This window comes from Nilaparvata lugens, chromosome 7 (genome assembly GCF_014356525.2).
Source record: "Nilaparvata lugens isolate BPH chromosome 7, ASM1435652v1, whole genome shotgun sequence".
NCBI lineage: Eukaryota > Metazoa > Arthropoda > Insecta > Hemiptera > Delphacidae > Nilaparvata > Nilaparvata lugens.
This window is the reverse complement of record NC_052510.1, coordinates 45,377,911-45,399,403: the sequence shown is the minus strand read 5'-3', so window position 1 is coordinate 45,399,403 and position 21,493 is coordinate 45,377,911.

Here is a 21,493-nt window from a genome sequence, read left to right as displayed (position 1 = left end):
TTCATTGATTATTCAACAAAGTTGGGCTGATTGTTTTCTGGGAGAGGTTTATTTGATGAGTGTGTTTGATACATTCATTTGCTTGAAATTGTGAGATTAATTTAAGCTTAATTGGAATAATTTGTTTTAGATATAGCTTCAAGTTGTTAACAGAAAAGCTCCTCGTCCTTCTGCTCCTCCTCCTCCTCCTATCATTCTCCTTTTCAAATGTTTCTGTACTAAGCGTATTCAAAAAGTAAGTGTAATAAGGCTCACACGAACGAAGGAATTATTTTCAACATGTTAGTAGTGCGAAGCCTGATTCATCTATTGCTCAACCATACCAGTTCATTATCAATAAATTCAATTTAATTACAATTAATTTACTTCGAAATTACAAAATCATTATATTTGAGACTGATTACTTTAATTATTGTTTGGAATAATCTAAAATAGCTTAGAAATGCAAAGCAGACTGAGACTGTTGCATTGTTGAGGGAGACTTTAGCCGCATGTCTTGGCATGCACTGCAACTGCAACTTACCCCCAGTGGTGTCCTATCACTAAAGCTGCCATATCTCAGTTAAAATTGGCCAAATCTTGAAAAAATCAGGTACCAATCGATTGGTAATTAAATTTACTAAAAAAATGTTTTTCTTGTAATTTTTTGTGAAACCAACGGTTTCTGAGTTGGTTGAGAAACAAAATTTTAAATGGCCACCATTTTGTTTTATGAATTTGAAAAATTATTATATTTTTTGTAGCTTTGTCTAGTTGTTATAAATGATTGTGCATAGTTTCAATTTTGTATGTTTAACCATTATTTGAAAAAAAATAAGTGAAAAAAGCAAAATGGCCACTGTGTGAGTAACTGAAATATATTTGAACATAGCCTACCGTATCTAAATTGTTCGGAAGTCTTCAGTTGGGTCGCCGTCAACCTGTCTCCCCGACAGGGGTATGATATTATTTAGATATGTTTCTAATCCTGGAACAATGCCCTAGAGTATTAGTATAGGGAGTTCGTAAACACCTCTCTGTATACAACATGATACAAAAAGTAAAAATATTATTACATCAATAAGTTACACTAAGGGCCGGTTTCCGAGCTCGGGATTTGGCCAAGTCCTAGAAACTTTAAACAGCTGGAGTCAGAAAATTGGCTTTCCGAAACGGGGCGTAGTCGCAGTCATTGTCATAGTCACGTTTGAATTTAATTTCAAAAAATCTGGTGTGGCGCACTCACACAACTTTCCTTGCCGTTATGAACATTTATCACCTGACGCTAGTGTTGCCGCGCATCTCAAGTCTACTGTTCAAAGATCCAAGCCAGCTGGTGACAGGAAAATAACGCTGGAGACACACGAAGTCTGCTATCTCTTCATAGTGAATGATTTAATAGAATCAACAGTTGCCAACAGTTTGCAATTGAAATAATTACATATTCTCGAATTTCGAGCTTATTTTAAATTTTAGGTGATAATGTTATTGAACATAAATTGTAGAGATTTTCATGCTTAATCTCTTCCATTTGGAATTTTTTGTTCAAATTGTATCTGAAGCCAGATAATTGGGAATCTAAAATCAAACTTTGCATAGATGGGGCGGAGCTCCTGGAATTTTTACAGATATGTGACTTGTGACAGTTGATAGAGCTTATCAATGACTATTTTAAGTATAAATTCGATCAAAATCGTTGGAGCCGTTTTCGAGAAAATTGCGAAAACACCTGTTTTTGACAACATTTTCACCATTTTAGCCGCCATCTTGAATTGTATTAGATCGAAATTGTTCGTGTCGGATCCTTATATTGTAAGGACGTTAAGTTCCAAATTTCAAGTCATTCCGTTAATTGGGAGATGAGATATCGTGTACAGAGACGCACATACACTCATACACACACACACACACACATATACAGACCAATATCCAAAAACCACTTTTTTGGACTCAGGGGACCTTGAAACGTATAGAAATTGGGGTATTTTAATTTTTTTCGGAAAGCAATACTTTCCTTACCTATAGTAATAGGGCAAGGAAAGTAAAAACTAGAAAATTAAACACAAAATAAAATAAAGAGAAAATAGTGTAAAGTTTTAGCTATTTTAATTTATTTAGAAATGTTTAATTTCGTCAAGGAAAAACGTTTCAAATTATAGAAATGAGAAAATAAAAACTGCGACTACGCCCCGTTTTGGAAAGCTAATTTTCTGACTTCAGCTATTAGTCTAGGACTTAGCCAAATCCCGATCTCGGAAACCGGCCCTAAATGTACCCTATTATAATATGTCACCTGATTTTCAATATAATCCAATATTCCTAGCTAATGTATAAAAATCTTCAATCTTGTTTAATGGGTTAGCTGCTAAGAAACATTTTTGATATGATTCTTAAAAGTTAATAGTTCTTAGATGTTCAGAAAGTGAATTAAACAATTTTATGGAAAAAATAGAAATGTTTTTTTTGTGTACTAGAATAGGTAGGCTCTACCGATAAGTAGTCAAATTATCCCTATTTCTAGAGTAATTGATATGAACTACCCCCTGTTCCACAAACTTCTCCAAATTCTCCCTTAAAATGAATTAGGCTCTGTTGAACAAATATTGAAGGTAGAGTCAATATTCCCAGAATAGGAGTTTAAAATGCTCTTCACACTGTGCTCACTTAGAAAAGCCACAAATCAGTCTGATAGTCTTTCTCTGTATTCTAAAAAGTCTACTGCTGTAAGCTCTGGAACCCCTAAGTATGGTGCCATAATATGGGACTGGATGTGAGCAAACTTATGAGAAATGGGACTGGATGTGAGCATAATAAATCACCTCTAAAACATCCAAACTGACATATTATGACCTCATTTTCTAATTAAGAAGACTCTCTTACAAAAGACTCTCAAACAAATAGCTTTTGGCTGGAGGGTTTACAATTGTTGGTAGATCATTTATATACACGATGAACAAAATGGGTCCCAAAATAGACCCCTGAGGCACGCCATGAGAGACAGGTAGGTACTGTGACTCAGTTTCCTCAAAAACAACCTTCTGGAAACGATCCCCCAAATAAGATTCTATCAGTATCAAAGATCAAATAAAGATAGATTAAGAGTAGGTTGGGTTATGTCTAGTTATTTGTCAGACTAAACTTTTTTAATTCTGACAATAGCCAAAGAAAAAATATCATAGCTTATCTTTTTATCTATGCTTATGGTATGAACAGGCATATGCTATGCCTATATCCAGTTGATTATTTCAATTACAATAGATCTTTCAAAGGTAGAAATTTCAGGATTTCAAGTTTGTTTTGACATACTTGCCATAACCATGTTTATATAATTACTGTAGTACATACACATACTATCTAACAGCTCTCGATGTATAGGCCTATGTATGCTTCTGAACACATTCCCTCTATGGGATGTCTTCACTTTGAGTAGGTAGCAGAAGCGACAGTGATTTCTTGAAGCTTCTTGAGGCTACCCAGCCACAAGTCACTCAATATATTTGCTGTGCTTGAGGCACCTCAGCACATGAGATATTGAGGGTGATCTTCAGCTATCAGACTGAAGGTCAATCTTCAAGTAGGTCTATTGTGAAATGAGATTTGATATTATAGCAGCCTGCATACAGGGATAATACTAGTATTAACTATTTGTTGCAGGAATATGAAATTGGAAATGCCATGCTCATAAACTTCAAACTCTGAATTCCTGTAGCAGCTAGTAACCACTACCAATGTGTGTGCTGCATGCTATTAGACTATAGTATATAGGTATTTGCTGGTCTCATGGTCTAGTCCACTTCAGCCCAGCTGAAGGCTGAGAGCCAAGCCACAATAGCAGTCTTTTCAGTAAGCACGACAGACAAGAAGCTCTCTGATTGGCTGGACAGAAACCTCATCCAATATGCCAACCCAATCAGCCGTGAGCTTCCAGTCTGTCATGCCGATTGAAAAGACAACTCGTGTGGCCTTGCCTTAAAATCTCATGTGTTGAGATGCCTGTACAAATGACATATATTTTTTCTCAATTTTTTAAGGTTTAAATCAACTTTTGCATTCATCTATTGAATTTGAGTTTTTTTATTATTATTTTCACTTGACAATATACTGTATAGTAATTATATAATATTTTAGATTTAGTAATACTGACATGTCACCAGTCATATGAGTGAAACTCAAAAAATTGATGTAATGTGACAATGAATGAATAAATAAATTGGCTACACCAAGGAGTGTGCTTTTAATTTGATGTTTTCAAATAGAAACGTATCTACCGTTGTATGCAATAATGTCATTGAACTACAATCAATTTCAGATGCAAAATAAATACCTATGCCTATTAGAAAAATACCTATACGGTATCATAAATAAATTATAGAATGGTTTTTTTTTGAAATGCAAATTATGTTGCCAGTAAAAAATCTTTGATTTGTAGTCAAAAGGAGATAGGTACTGCAAAAGAAGGTAGCCAACAATTTTTACATTTATGCAAGTGAATAATCTTTTTTCCATATCCCAGTGTGCTATGGAGAAAATGGTGAAAAGGTACCACCATTTTAAGAAGAATAAACTGACATTTCCAAAAGTACAAAAATGACTTTTAATAAGTAATGGGAAATGTTTATCCAAAAGATATTCAATTGAGAAAAAATTGCAAAATTACAAAAATGGCTTTATTCTTAAACAAAATTAAGAAAATTTCAAAATATTCATACTTATTTATTGGTTTACTTAATACTATTAAATTAAGATTAATTTAACGGTGGGTAAGTTCAAGTTACACTTTGGGCCGTTGGCACAGTAAAAGCTTAACCTCGATTAATTCTGCTGGTGGCTTCAACACAAAGTGAAACACATTATAACAAATGAGACTTCATATAGATTTAATTCAGTTTAAAATGTCATTTCGTTTGCACTTTGAAAACAGTGCTAAAGCTGCGTTTACACCAAATTTATCAACAAAATATTAATAACTTGATCCTTATAGATTCTATTAGATTAAACATAACTTATCATACACATGATGAACATAATGGGGTTTTCAAGTTCCGTTCAATCTAATAGAATCTTTAAGGATTAAGTTATTAACATTTTGGTGTAAACACAGCTTTAGTGTCGAACCGTTTGCACAGTTCGACAAAACAAAATTTCATTTTAAATTCAATTAAATCTATTATTATAGTTTTGCTTGTAGTTTATTAAGAGTTCAAGCTACCAGCTGATTCAATTTAGTTTTTACTGTGTAAACAGCCTAAATTATGACAATTTCAAACAGATTTTCCCAATTCTCAATAATTGTTAAATTTAAGTTTAACCTCAGTATAACAATATGACGAACTTATTATAATTATTTTATTGTAATACAAAAAAACACAAAACACTAAAAAAATGTAAGGCACCTTCAATAATATAAATGTGAATTAAGTAGCTGTATTGTACAAATCTAATTTTTATATTAAACAGTACTATTCACGGTGAACAACTAAAACAATACAGTCTCAAAAACTCTCAATATTTCTATTTCTATGTTGTTAACAACTTATGACTTCCCTCAAACCAAAATTACTTAGGTTATTTAGAATTATATAAAGAATTTGGAAATAGAATAATAATCAGAATTCCAGACTACTATACTGTGCTAAGGAAAACACCTTTGTCTCTTTCACTCTTCTAAGACACTACTATGCAGTTGCTCATCTAGTAAATTTATAGAACGTACAGTAATAAGTTCAATTCCATATCTCATAATAATCCAGCTCGAATTAATGTTCAGATTTCAAGCTGTATAAAACTGGATTCTCACCAAAGGTGTATTCTAATTGTATATTATAGAATAAGCATTATTGTAGCCAAATTTTGACAAGGAACTAAAATTAAAAATATTAATGAAAATTGATTTGAATGTTGAAGACATTCTAAAATCAGATACATTTTGAATAAAAACAATATTTAATAGAAATAAGAAAAGATAAATTAAGAAAGTGATTTTAGTGATAAAATAATTTAAAAAAGGGTACAGAGATTTTTATTTCTATTTATAATACAAGTAGCCCTATACAGAAAAGAGAAAACAATATTATTAAATAAATAATGAGCAAAAGAAGTTTTGGGCTAGCGCCTGTTTGTTCAATTCCGATATTGTAATTATTTGTCCAATGAATAAATAAATATTAACCAGTAGACGATTTATCGATATCGGTATTACAAAACTGGAGCTTTCTTAACAAAATGTTTGAAAAATCGAAAATATATCAACTGAGGAGCGAACAACTACAAAATTATATGAGAAACTTTGGCTAACGATAAGATACACTAGTCTGAAACATCAATTAATTATTATCTATGTCTGAGACATAGATAATAATAATTTGAGGACACGTCACTACATGCAGACGCTCTGTTATTGAGTACCGTAACAATAATGATAACAACTTTAATAAATTGCAATAACTGAATAGATCACAAATGAATTGCACTTAAAACTTATAAATGGCATTGGAGATATATGCAAAACACTATAAAAGCAAAAAAGTCTAATAATTGAACATTTCAACTTCCAAAATCAATACTTTACAACTTAAAACTAATTTGATACCGCAAGTAATACGGGGACCGCAATTAATTGAGTAGCCTACACGAATCACATGAGAAAATAAAGTGAAAATAAACTCAGAGAATATAACAAAATAATAAAAACAATCTTAATATAAGAGCAATAATGGCTTAATAATGGTAGCAATGAAAAGAATAAAGAAATACAACATTAAACATTATAAAATGAAAGTAAATTGTAAGTAATAAAATATACATTAACATAAAGCAATAATACACTTATATAAGTAGTTGATTTGCAAGTAAAATTGAGGAACACAATTAACAAAATGTAATATTCTAACTCTAAATCAAGAACAACGAGAATTTGTATAATATAGAGACCGTGGATCAACAAAAGTGATCTCTTCTCATTACAATTAAATATCGAGTGTTTTATTTGCATAAGCTACAATTAAAAGTAATGGTAACGCTTATTCATTGGAAATCGGCTAATGTAATGATTATTGTCATTGACTAAAATACTTCTACAACTCCGTTATATAAAAAAGAATAATACATGTATGATATCTTTCAAGCAAATTTAATCTAATGGCAGTATTAGTACAAAATTATAACTTCGTATGTACATTCTGGTTATCAATGTACTGTATTCTGAAACCTATACAAAATGCTACACATCTTCGACATTACTCGATTGATTTCTTAATCGATGAGATGGTGAAGCCGAGCTCTATTGAATATGGAACGTCAGTTTCTTTCCTTTCGTAGCTAGGTAAGATTTGTGTGATTCGTCGATTTTCTAGTGAAATCAATTTTTTCATTGAAAACTCCGCAATAGTTATTTTTGCTTTCATCAGACAAAAACTTATCAATAGAAGTTGAATTATCAATTCATCACAGGCACTTGGTGTTGACTATCATTTATATGAGCCTTGGGTTCGAGAATCTAGCCTAAAGTAGCTAGGTGTGATTTGTGTAAGTGGTTCATTAATTTTCTAGTGGAATCGAATTTTTCATTACAAATTCCGCAATCAGTATTTTTGCTTTGAGTTTCATCAGACAAGAACTTATCAATAGAAGTAAAATTTTCGATTGAATTCATCACATGCACTTGGGTTTGACTATCATTTACTTGGGACTTGGGTTCTAGAATCGAGCTTAATTTGACTAGTTTAGTTCGAGTGTAATTGCCGTATCTCAGTCGCTTGACAACTTCACTTGGAGCGTTGGACGGTACTTTAGGAACTAGACATTTTAGAGATAATGAGTTACAATCTGAAGGTGGAATTTCCGAATAATTTTTCAACATATATTTTTTCCAATTGGACATTTGGCCAGTTTCCTCGTCCTTTTCCGAATTTTCATTGGTTGAACAGCCTCTGTTTGGTATTGTTTGTTCATTAGGAAGTTGATTAACCGCATTACAACTATCTGCTCTTGTTCTATGATCTAAAACATGTTTTGAATACTTATGATATCCACTTATTAGAACAGAGCAAAATGGACAGTGATTTTTGTATTCCAATGAAAGAGTTGGTTGCAGTCCTATTCGATGAGCTATTTTGTTATCTAATGTAAGGGTTGGTTGCAGCCCTATTCTATTGGATATTTGGCTATCTGAGTGGGATTCTATATCAGGATTTTCTTTTTCCAAATTGCCAATTTCGTTAGTAGTATCAGACTCGATATGACACTTCTGTAGAAATTTCTTCTTCGGTGGTTTTTTATCGAAGACAAAAGATGAAGCATTTTTCTTGTAATTGTTATTTTCTTCACGGAACATTTCTCGACTTCCATCTACACAATACTTACATGTATATTTTTCATTTTCCACGTAACAGTCTTTTTTGAAGCATGAATCTTTGTCATTTCTAGTAAAGGCACACTTCCACTCCCTTATTGCCTCTTGAATACATTCGAATTTTCTCACCGTTTTTTGAGCATCACATAAGCCATCAAATCCTTCAAAATCATCACCCGAATCACTCCCTGAAATATTCAAACAATTATTATTCATAAAAACTTCAATACATTTTTTAGGGTCTTCACAATCTAATTTTTGTTGGTTTCATGATAGGAAACTCCATCATTTCCAGCAATAACAGATGACACCAACGTTTCTGAAACGTATATAGTATAAATATTTCTAAAAATCTTGTTTTTCAATTTAATATCTGAAATATTAACATAAGTAAGCAATTTTATCTCTTTTTTCTAACTAGCAAGATGTAGTATTACTAAAAATGTACATAGAAGTTTATTCATATACTTTTTCAAATAAGCAAATAATGATCAATAAAATGTATCACTACTTCGTAAATAATAGTAGCTTATATATATTTTATGTAATCAACATGATTGTATTTATTCTGAATAAACTCCTCAGCTTGTGTTGTACCCTCAACCTGAGAAATCATTATTATTATCATCAGATGATAATCACTGATGTTCTGAAGAGTAGAAATTTGAAGAAAAAAATTGTGAATGTAGCTCTAAAGGACTCTGAACGTTTGCATCTCAAATAATTTTCTCCTGCACTAAGAAGGATCAAGTACTGCATATTTTTGAAAATCTTTCTGCCCACTTCAAATACTGAATAGGCTTTTATAAACAGCTAGCCGTTAAGAATCAATACACTTAATATATGTATAATAGAAATAGAAAATAAAAATCCAAGTAACCTTTTTTAAAATTGTTCACTTTCATGTTAGAGTAGTCCTTATGAAAAAATACAATTATATGTACTGTATAATATATACAGAGTTGGTGGAAAGTTTGGAAACAGCTTAATATTTATTTGAAAAGGGAAATTTGACGATAGGTCTGACTGTCGCATCCCCCTGATTGGGGGACATAGAAGGAGTCTCCATGCGAGCAAAAAGGACTTACCAAGCTATATACCAAAGTTTTTTGCCGGCGTCCCCTGAAAACGTCACTTATATAGTGACGGCTAATCCTTCTACCACCGGACTTTTCAAATGCACAACGGAACATCAGGCCCATTTTTGACAATAGTAAGCTTTTGATGTTGAAGGCTTATCTAGATCTAAGAGGATAGTTTAGCATTAACATGCAGTGAACAGAAAACAGATGTACTGTGCCTACAAGAAACACACAGGGTCGAAGACAGTGTCCGACCTCGAATTCAGGGAATCACTCTAGTTGCTGAGATTCCACACAAAACCTACGGCAGCGCTATGTTCACCAGAAGTGAACATAGTGGACATGTGATCACCATCACATCCACTGACACAAAACAACCAGACGACATAGAATTCACCACAGCAGAGCTCAGCAACTGCACTGGGTCATCCATCTACTAACCACCCAACCGGGACCTCCTTTTTGCACCAACAAACAACTTTCATGCTCAAAAGATCCACTTTGTGGTTGGAAATTTCAACTGCCACTCCACCTCTTTGGGCTACGACAACACAGACCCAAATGGACACAAATTAGAAGAGTGGGCTGAGACGAACAACCTATCTCTATTGCATGACCATAAACTTCCACACTCCTTCAACAGTCGTGCCTGGAGGCGTGGCTACAATCCAAACCAGTGTTTTGCCACGAGTAGAGTCTCAGCTGAGTGCGAAAGAGTTGTATATGATCCCATCCCAAGGAGCCAGCATCAACCCATTGGTATCAAGGTTTACTCGGCTGTGAAGACACATGTTATACCTTATAGAAGGCGCTTCAATTTCAGAAAGGCTTGCTGGAATGCTTTCTCCGAAGACCTGGACCAGACTGTGGCTGAAATCTCACCAACCCCGCAAAACTATGATAGGTTTGAGCAGTGCTTGAGAGAGGTGTCATGCAAGCACATCCCACGAGGATGCAGACAACGATACATCCCGGGCATAGCAACTGAAATTAAGGATGCACTTGCAGAATACCAGCAACGCTATGAGGAGGACCCATTCAACGATGACACCATTGCACTTGGAGAACAAATCATGTTGATGACAAGTGAAGCCAGACAAGCCAAGTGAATTGAGACCCTTGAGGGCATGGACATGACACATAGTAACAAGATCGCATGGAGTGTCGTCACAGGCATGGCTTTAAAAGACCTAACAGCAGCATACGACACGGTCAACCATAATCTCTTGCTCTCCAGGGCTTACAAGATGACTGCAGACATGCACCTCACAAGTACCATCTGTACCCTCCTTCAGAACCGACGATTCTATGTCTGCTTGAATGGAAAAAAGAACCGATTGATTGAGTACTTTATTTATGTAGATTACAATATACAGGGTCTGTATAATAAGTAACCGGACTGACCTCAGGAATTTTTTATTGGCAAAATAGGTACAATTTTTCATTAGATACCTTCAAAGTAGTCCCTATTGGAGTTGATAACACGCTGTTAACATATTTTCAAATCCCTGAACGCTCCCTGGAAGTCCGCAACCTCAATGCTGTCTAGAGCCCTCGTCGTAGCACGTTGAACGTTTTCCAGAGTCCCGAAACGCGTCCCCTTAAGTTGTCTCTTGATCTTGGGGAACAAAAAGAAGTCCGGTGGTGCCATATCCGGGCTGTAAGGAGGATGTGGCAACATTACCCTCGACTATAATTCTGGGCGTATTTTTGTGCTCTACCATCTGAGATCAGGTAGAGCGCTCCATATCATACAGATTTCCAGGTACACCTGACAACAATGCTCCTTGTATTGTGAAAATTACCTAATTTTCAGCTTCAACCATCATCACCAACTACATAGTCTTCACATTGATACTTCACACAGTGACATAAGTTCATAAGATTATGTTCTATGAGAATCACCTGTTAGATGCACTTCATTTCAGTATTTCCTAGTGGAGAGGCACGCTTAAGGACACCTCAAGGATCAAAATTTCAAACACTTATAACTTCTGACACAATGCTCAGATTTCATCGTACTACACTTCATTCTTCTTAGCCTGTCAAGGCGGTCCAAAATCATGCATCATAAGTCAAATTTGGTCGAAAAGAGGAAGATTTATTGTTGAGTGTACTTAAGCCCATATTCCAATACAAAAAAAATGGCCAATTTCTATATTCAAAGCTGCATGTCTTTTGAAATACTTCTGATAAAATTTCCAAATCTAGTGAGGATGTGAAAATTGTCCCCCTCTACCCTCACCAATAAATAATACTTTCAATTCCAATGCCATTCGAAAGATACAGATTTCAAAAATGGCGATTTCAGTTTTTACATTTTTCCGTGATTAAGAGTTGATTAAGAGTTTTTAAAACGAGTCTGATACATCACAGAAACTCACGATTGATTCCAAATTATACATAAATTCATCCTCTACGAGCTCAGATGTCTAAAATCCACCTTGAGTCACTTTTCCTCATCATAGTACTGCCAAAACCATTAATAATTACGATAAAAATATCTACAATTTCCGGATTTTTTTCAACAATTAAATCTCACTCTACGAAAATATTTTTCCATAAATCGTTTACAGCAGGTGAAAGAGGAAATTATACTGTACATTTCAAGATCAAGTAATGATTTTTAAAATAAGGGGTTACCGAGATACATAGCTTTGAATATAGAAATTGGCCATTTTTTATGTATTGGAATATGAGCTTAAGTACAATCAACATTAAATTTTCCATTTATCGACCGAATTTGACCTATGATGCATGATTGTGGACCGCCTTGACAGGCCAAGAAGAATGAAGTGTAGTACGATGAAATCTGAATATTTTGTCAGTGTTTGAAATTTTGATCCTTGAGGTGTCCTTAAGCGTGCCTCTCCACTAGGAAATACTGAAATGAAGTGCATCTAACGGGTGATTCTCATAGAACATAATCTTATGAACTTATGTCACTGTGTGAAGTATCAATGTGAAGACTATGTAGTTGGTGATGATGGTTGAAGCTGAAAATTAGGTAATTTTCACAATACAAGGAGCATTGTTGTCAGGTGTACCTGGAAATCTGTATGAGATAGAGCGCTCTACCTGATCTCAGATTGTAGAGCACAAAAATACGCCCAGAATTATACATCTAAATGGTAACAATCCGGAGATATTGTTGATCAAAAACTAAAATTCATCAAAATTGATTTTTTCTTCAAATTTCACTCATTTTTGAAAAATCATAACTCAGTACTCATTGGAGATAGAGAGTTCCGAATGATCTCATTTTATTCAGAATTTTATATTCTAGAAAAAAGGCAGGAGCAAATTTTTCAGTCCGATTACGAGATTTGGCAGAAATAGCTGAAAACTGGAAAATGAGCCGAAAATACGAGGTTTTTGGGCCACTCTGTATCTAGCACAAGGAAATTTTTCATGAAGAAATTGGTTCTTGACTTCTCTTATGTACCCAAAGAATATATATAAAAAATTAGAACTACAATAATATAAAATTGCATGCACCAATGTATATAGTGACTGGACTAGTATTATTCATAATAATGCCTAAATTTTCAACTGAGCTACAGTAAGGAATGTCATTACCATCTACACTAATTTTGTGAATCGATTCAAGGTCAATATTATTTATAAGACGAGAATATCAGATTAATGCAGGTTGTGTTTTGATGGGATTAAGCTTAAGGCCATTCTTCTTTGTCCATTCAAATATCAAATTGATATCCTGATTCATTATTCCAACTTTTCATTAATTTTTGTTATGGGACAGCTTAAATAAATTTGAAGGTCGTCTGCATAAGTATGGAAACTGGAGAATTCGATGATGGAAGAAAGGTCATTAGCATACCTACAAAGTGAAGAGGAGAGGGCCTAAGATTGAACCTTGTGGTACTCCATGCATAACGTTTTTCCAAGTTAACTTGTTGTCACCGACAGATACACATTGTTTCCCACCTTACAGATAGGATTTGAACCAAACTAACAAGTTGTGACTGAAACCAAGAATAGCTAACTTATTCAAAAGGACTGTATGATCAACAGTATCGAATGCTTTAGAAAAATCAAATAGGGTGAGGATGGTGCATTTTCTTTGGTCCATAGCTAACCTTATATCATCAGTGACACGAAGCAGAGTTGTCTCAGTTGAATGGAATTTTCTAAAACCTGATTGAAAGTTATGAAGCTTTCTATTGTTGTCTAAAATTTGTACAACTTGAGCATGAATAAGTCTTTCTAGCACTTTGGACAATGCAGGTAGAATACTGATAACTTCCAGTTTTCAGGGAAATTGCCTTCTTCAAGTGACTTATTGAAAATGTATGTAATGGTTGGTGAAACAGCAAATAACATCTTCTTGATAAATTTAATGGGAATTTTGTCTACACCCATAGCATTACTATGAATACGTTGAATTGCTTTGAAAGTGTCTTCTTCTGAGATTGGATGGAAATGAAACTTATCAGTACCTAATTGGTATATCTAAGTTTGTAACCTGTTCTTCAAGATCATTGATATGATTAGCAATGACAACTTCGTCACGTTGGTTAGAGTGTGAAACGAAATGGTCATTTATATTGTCCAATGGTGAGTCAATTTGGGGATTCGATTTCTGTTTGCCAAGCCCGAATTCTTTTATTCCCTGCCAAAGTGATTTAGAGTCTTGTCTATTGTTTGTCATGAACGAATTCAAGTACCTAATCTTTGAGTTCCGTAATTCCTGTTTAACTATATTTCTAAGGCTCCTATACTCTATCAAACTGTCCAAGTCGAATGTCTTTATTTAATCTATCATTTCGGAAGAGATTATATCCAGGTAATGGAACAAGATTTGATGGAATACTAGGCTTTAAAAATGATTCGGAAATTCCAATTATATTGATGTCCTGAAAATGGAAGATTGCTCTGAGTTCATCAATGTGACAGCTGAGGGATTGGACGTTAAGGTGAGCAGCCTTGAAAAGTTTTTTGAAAGAGTGGAGCTTATTTGATAGAAACATACCTGCGTCATTATTACTATTATTAAAATAATCATACCTACTTGAGGGCGAGCGAGCTGACGTGTCAGTGAGAGGCATCATGGGAGTGGCAGACCAACCCTGGTCCGACCTCAGAACGACACATGATGGGGAAAATGTGATAAAACTAATAAAACCTAAATGAAAAAGTCTCTTGGTTCGAGTGCATTCTGTATGCCTTGACAGTTCGGCTCCCTTTACTATTTAAAAACACTAGTTGTAAAATCACTAAACACAATAAGATGTAAATGTTGTGATCGGTTGAGATCCAGTGGTGGATAATCCGAATGGTAAATAAGATGAAAATTGTGAAAGAACAGATCTAGGTAGTGGAAGATCAAGTCCAAGTGGAGATAGGGCGAGATGGAATCCACTAGTGAAACATCGAGTCCAGGTGGAGATAGGGCCGATGGAAATTCAAAAGAACGGTCTCTCCCAAGGGAGCGTTCTGGCACCGCTGCTATTCAATGTGTACACAAATGACCAGCTTATCACGCCCAATGCTCACCACTTCCTTTATGCCGATGATCTGGCTATATTGGTCAAAGATCGTTCTTTTGAAGGAGTGGAACTAAGACTGAATCGTGCATTGGACGAAATTTAAGCCTACTACAAGGAGAGCCACCTTAAACCAAACCCAGGGAAAACACAGGTATGCGCCTTCCATCTAAGATCCAGGGAGACTAGGAGAAGACTGAACGTTACCTGGAACACACCGGCTCACCAAAATATCTTAAGCATGACTCTGGACCGAACTCTGACATACAAACAGCACTGTCAGAATACATCATCAAAAGTCAACTCCAGGAACAACATCATCAGGATGCTATGCAGCAGTCAATGGGGAGCAAACCCCAGCGTGCTCCTGACATCAGGAGAGGCTCTCTGCTTCCCTTTTAGGGAATACGCCTGTCCTGTCTGGTGTCGATCAGTCCACGCAAAGAAGGTTGATACATCCCTTAATGAGACATGTCGCATTGCAACTGGTTGCATGAAACCAACTCCCATCGACAAACTCTGCAGGGCTGCAGGAATGAACACTCCCAAGATCAGAAGAGCCAACCACGAATACTTGGAGAGGTTCAAACAAACTTTCGATGAGAGACACATGATGTACGGTCAGCTGGAGCCATCGCACAGCCGACAAGTCCAGGAGAAGTTTCATGAGGTTCACACAGCCAGAACCTCCAGACTGGTATCCACTCCGGGAACCTGAGACCACTGGAACCAGTCTGCCATGGAGATCCTGGAGGGCGCTGAATCGGATATTCCCTGCCAAAGTGATTTAGAGTCTTGTCTATTGTTTGTCATGAACGAATTCAAGTACCTAATCTTTGAGTTCCGTAATTCCTGTTTAACTATATTTCTAAGGCTCCTATACTCTATCAAACTGTCCAAGTCGAATGTCTTTATTTAATCTATCATTTCGGAAGAGATTATATCCAGGTAATGCAACAAGATTTGATGGAATACTAGGCTTTAAAAATGATTCGGAAATTCCAATTATATTGATGTCCTGAAAATGGAAGATTGCTCTGAGTTCATCAATGTGACAGCTGAGGGATTGGACGTTAAGGTGAGCAGCCTTGAAAAGTTTTTTGAAAGAGTGGAGCTTATTTGATAGAAACATACCTGCGTCATTATTACTATTATTAAAATAATCATACCTACTTGAGGGCGAGCGAGCTGACGTGTCAGTGAGAGGCATCATGGAAGTGGCAGACCAACCCTGGTCCGACCTCAGAACGACACATGATGGGGAAAATGTGATAAAACTAATAAAACCTGAATGAAAAAGTCTCTTGGTTCGAGTGCATTCTGTATGCCTTGACAGTTCGGCTCCCTTCACTATTTAAAAACACTAGTTGTAAAATCACTAAACACAATAAGATGTGAATGTTGTGATCTGTTGAGTTCCAGTGGTGGATAATCCGAATGGTAAATAAGATGAAAATTGTGGAAGAACAGATCTAGGTAGTGGAAGATCAAGTCCAAGTGGAGATAGGGCAAGATGGAATCCAGTAGTGAAAGATCGAGTCCAGGTGGAGAATTCAAAAGAACGGTCTCCCTTAAGGAAGCGTTCTGGCACCGCTGCTATTCAATGTGTACACAAATGACCAGCTTATCACACCCAATGCTCACCACTTCCTTTATGCCGATGATCTGGCTATATTGGTCAAAGATCGTTCTTTTGAAGGAGCGGAACTAAGACTGAATCGTGCATTGGACGAAATTTAAGCCTACTACAAGGAGAGCCACCTTAAACCAAACCCAGGGAAAACACAGGTATGCGCCTTCCATCTAAGATCCAGGGAGACTAGGAGAAGACTGAACGTTACCTGGAACACACCGGCTCACCAAAATATCTTAAGCATGACTCTGGACCGAACTCTGACATACAAACAGCACTGTCAGAATATATCATCAAAAGTCAACTCCAGGAACAACATCATCAGGATGCTATGCAGCAGTCAATGGGGAGCAAACCCCAGCGTGCTCCTGACATCAGGAGAGGCTCTCTGCTTCCCTATTAGGGAATACACCTGTCCTGTCTGGTGTCGATCAGTCCACGCAAAGAAGGTTGATACATCCCTTAATGAGACATGTCGCATTGCAACTGGTTGCATGAAACCAACTCCCATCGACAAACTCTACAGGGCTGCATGAATGAACACTCCCAAGATCAGAAGAGCCAACCACGAATACTTGGAGAGGTTGAAACAGACTTTCGATGAGAGACACATGATGCACGGTCAGCTCGAGCCATCGCACAGCCGACAAGTCCAGGAGAAGTTTCATGAGGTTCACACAGCCAGAACCTCCAGACTGGTACCCACTCCGGGAACCTGAGACCACTGGAACCAGTCTGCCATGGAGATCCTGGAGGGCGCTGAATCGGATAGAAACTGGAGTGGCCCCTGTAGAGACCAACCTAGCGAGGTGGGGCTACATAGCAGAGGATGACATTTACTCGACTGTGGAGAGGCACAGGATATCGGCCACCTCACCTAGCGCCCACTGTGCCCTGTTCACTGCACAGCTGACGACCTCTGGAGGGGGAATGTACCTGCAGAAGACCTAGCCCACTTCTGGGCTGGAAAACTTTGAGAATGTCTGGACACGAAAAAGTAAAATAGTAAGTGTCACATTAAAATTTTGGTCCGCCATCTTGGAACCAACATTTTGAATTCAACTTCATTTTTTTAAATGGGAAGTTGATCATATATATGATACATAGTTTCGAAAGAGAATTTCAAGAGAAAATGAATGGCAAGAACCATACATTGATATCTCAAACTGCTTGAGAGTTATTCACATTCAAAGATAGGTTTGAGATATTGATGTGCGGTTTTCGTCATCCATTATCTCTTGAAACTCTGTTTTGAAATCATGTATCATATGACCTTCCCATGAAAAAAATTGAGATGAATTCAAAGTCTGGACCAAAATAATTTTGAAGCGACAGAAAAGTAGTTTTTCTATTCAAATATGATACCCAATCAGATCTATTGTAAAATTTCCGTTTAAAAAGAAATATTCAGCTGATTCAAAATTTTAAACCAACCCTGAATAATATATGTAACATGCATGGTACAGAAATGGAAAAATTCTATTTCGCAAGGATGTCATTGGGGTTTTGGGGAGAAAGACCTCGCAAAAATGAGCTGAAAAATAATGAGAAGAATTTTCATATTTTTTCTTTGTAATTTTGTATTATGATCGTTTGTGAAATAAATGAAATTAATTGGTTTTCTTTTAGATTCCATTTTTCTTTCAAGTTTGATTCTTTCAAGAGAAACTTTCACTTGTTGATACTCTTATAAACAGAGTGTTCTGAAAAAAGGTGCCCATAAGTCGGGGCGTGATTCCTCACATCGAAAGAAGAAAAAAGTTCTCATTAACAAAGATCCAAAAATGCTTGGTTACCAAATTTTATACAGGGTATTTTACTTTATGTAATATGAACTGTAAAATTGAATAAAACCGTTTCCAGACCTGTAGCTACAGTAATTTTAAAGATATTTGATGGAATACGCGAAACTTGGTCCCGAAAAACAAGTTCCTTTAAGGTTTGAAGCAGATTTACTATGTTAAATTTACAATAAACACGAAATATTTTTCTACAGAACTTGTAGAAAATTTAATTTCGAAGAGGAAGATGTAGAATAAGTCTATAATAGACAAACGCAACCTTGAAAAAATAATCCTTAATTACACACAAAACGCGTTTTGTATGTAAATGAGGATTATTTTTTCAAGGTTGCGTTTGTCTATTATAGACTTATTCTACATCTTTCTCTTCGAAATTAAATTTCTACAAGTTCTGTAGAAAAATATATTGAGTTTATTGTACATTTAACATAGTAAATCTGCTTCAAACCTTAAAGGAACTTGTTTTTCGGGACCAAGTTTCGCGTATTTTGTCACACATCTTAAAAATTACTGTAGCTAAACGGTTTTATCCATTTTTTCAATTCATTATACATAAAGTACGCTAAATTGTATATCTTAATTAACAACTAACAAATACCCGTAGGGCTTCGTTTCGGCAGGGGAACCGAAATCTTCCACCCTGTATAACTTGGTAACCAAGCATTTTCGGACCTATGTTAATTAGACCTCTTTCTTCTTTTGATGATGAGAGGAATCACGCCCTGACATATTTTCAGAACATTCTGTATATGCAATTACTACATATCGATGATATATGATATATGGCATGTTATGTCATATTTTATTGTTTTTATTACCATTTAAATAAAAAAATATATAATTTCATATCTATTTTTTCGAAAACAATATGATGTAAAGCTTGACCGTAATAGAAGGTTTTGGAGAAGCTAATTCGTCTAGTGTTTATCTTTATCAGTGAAATAGAAGATTGAATGTTGTTATCTATCAGAAACTGAATCCTTTTACAACGAGGCAAAATATTTGTAGGATTATTCTTATCATTGTTCAGGTCCTATTTTTGTGTAATAAACTCCCTTCTTCTGGGGGAACCAAGTCGAAGGAAAATGGATTATTATTAGTATTCCTTACTTTAAAAAATTCTATCTAGCTCAGTTATTTCCTCAAATCCTTCAAATTCATCAGAAGAATAATAATAAGATGACAAACCATTAGTCGAGTTTTCTCCAATTGCTTCCATTATGGTTGTTGGATCTTATTGGAATGCTTGTTCTTCTAAGATTCTGCAAAAAAAATAATTGTTCTTGAATATTTCAAGTCGAATACGAATGCATTTATAAAAATAGCTTTTAAACTTCTAAAAACACTTTTGTCACAGAAACAAGGGATATTCTCCAACATTTTGACAATGAGAAGCAAATAAAGCAAACGTATAATACTATATTTCATTCAATAAACAGTAAACAAAATTATTGCCATAGTGCAAAAAGATACTAATCGAGTATCGTTACTGAGTAACGTGAGTAACTTATTGAAAATTGTGTCACGAAAACAGGGGTGCCCAGCCCCCCCAAGGGCAATGGCGCAAGCCCCCCCCAATCCGAGTGTAATGCCCCCCCCCAAAGTATCCCAATTCCCAAACCTTTAGTTTTTTGCATTAGTCAGTGTATGACAATAAAATTCACATCTTACATTTTAATCTTCCAAAGGGCATTATTTACCTTTGTTCTTGTGAGGAATTCTTTCTGTTTTCATAATATTGTGAGAATATATACCATCGTTTCTCATCTCTTTTAAAATAGAAATAAAGAATCTTTTTGATATTATTTTTGAGACTAGCAGTGCACCCGTTCTTGTTCGGGAGGAATAAAAAGTACTACATTACATCAGGAAAAACTACATGACAAAAATTTTAATAGGATATTAAAAGATAAGTAAGGGAGGCTTTGCTTTTTAAATGTAAAGGTTACTTATAAAAAGTTGAATAATAATATCATCGATATTCTTTTATTGCAAAAGAATATTGCATAGCAATTTTGGTGAACATTCATACAATTTTGGAACGATTTTATTCATACAATATATAATGTCGGCAAATTTAGGTATTCTAAATCCTATACTATTAAACGAGAAATTTCTGTTTAGATGTTTTGATGTTTAGATGTTTATATATTTGTATTTCACCGGATCTCGAAAACGGCTCTAACGATTCTCACGAAATTCACAACATATAGTATGTTTATAATATAAAAATTCGATTGCACTAGTTCTCATCCCTGGGGAAACTCGCTGAAGGACATTAAAAGAATTTATTCATCCTTGGAAAAACAGCTGATAATTTCGTCGTCTGTTGATGATGGAAGTGAGTGAGCGAGTGCATGTGTGTGAGACTCAGACAAAATTATGACTCAGCTGTTGAAATTTTGTACCTAATTCAATCAGGTACTTAGTGGCCGTTGTACAAAAGCCGGTTAAATTTTAATCCTGATTAATTCCAGTAGAACCAATCAGATAAGCTATCTTTTTGAGATGGTCTTCTGTGATTTGGTTCTCGTGAAATTAATCAGGATTAATTTAACATGCTTTTGTGAGAGAAATTTTTGCATTCCTCTGCGAATTAATCTCAATCCACTGTGGTTAGATAGAACCTTTCTATATGAACTATGAATATTTATTATAATTTCTTCTTTCTTAATCATTTTTATATGCTCTAGGTAGGTACCCCAGAGCGGAGCTCGGTGCCCCGATATTTATCATAAATTGGAACAGGTTGTCACTGATGTTGTGTTGTTGGTAGTATTTACTTTTTAACATTACAGGAGGTAAATAATAACACGAGTCGAACAAAATGTATCTTCAAATGGTTTGGTTTTTGGAATAAAGATATCATCTGAACAAGTACATTTTGTAAATTCTATCTATTAATACCAAATATCGGGTCACCAAGCTTTGCTCGTTATTTATTCATTGATAAACAGAACTCAATTCTTTGAAATGATTGGGGAAGGACTAACAGGCACAGCCCAAAACTGTTTCTTCCTCGAATTTTGATTTATTCACTATAAAATTTATAGTTGGAATATTTAATATTCCAAAAAGTAGGTTATGTTTCATAGACTTGAATCCAAGTGAAATATTCAGTCCAAATATTTGAAAACATA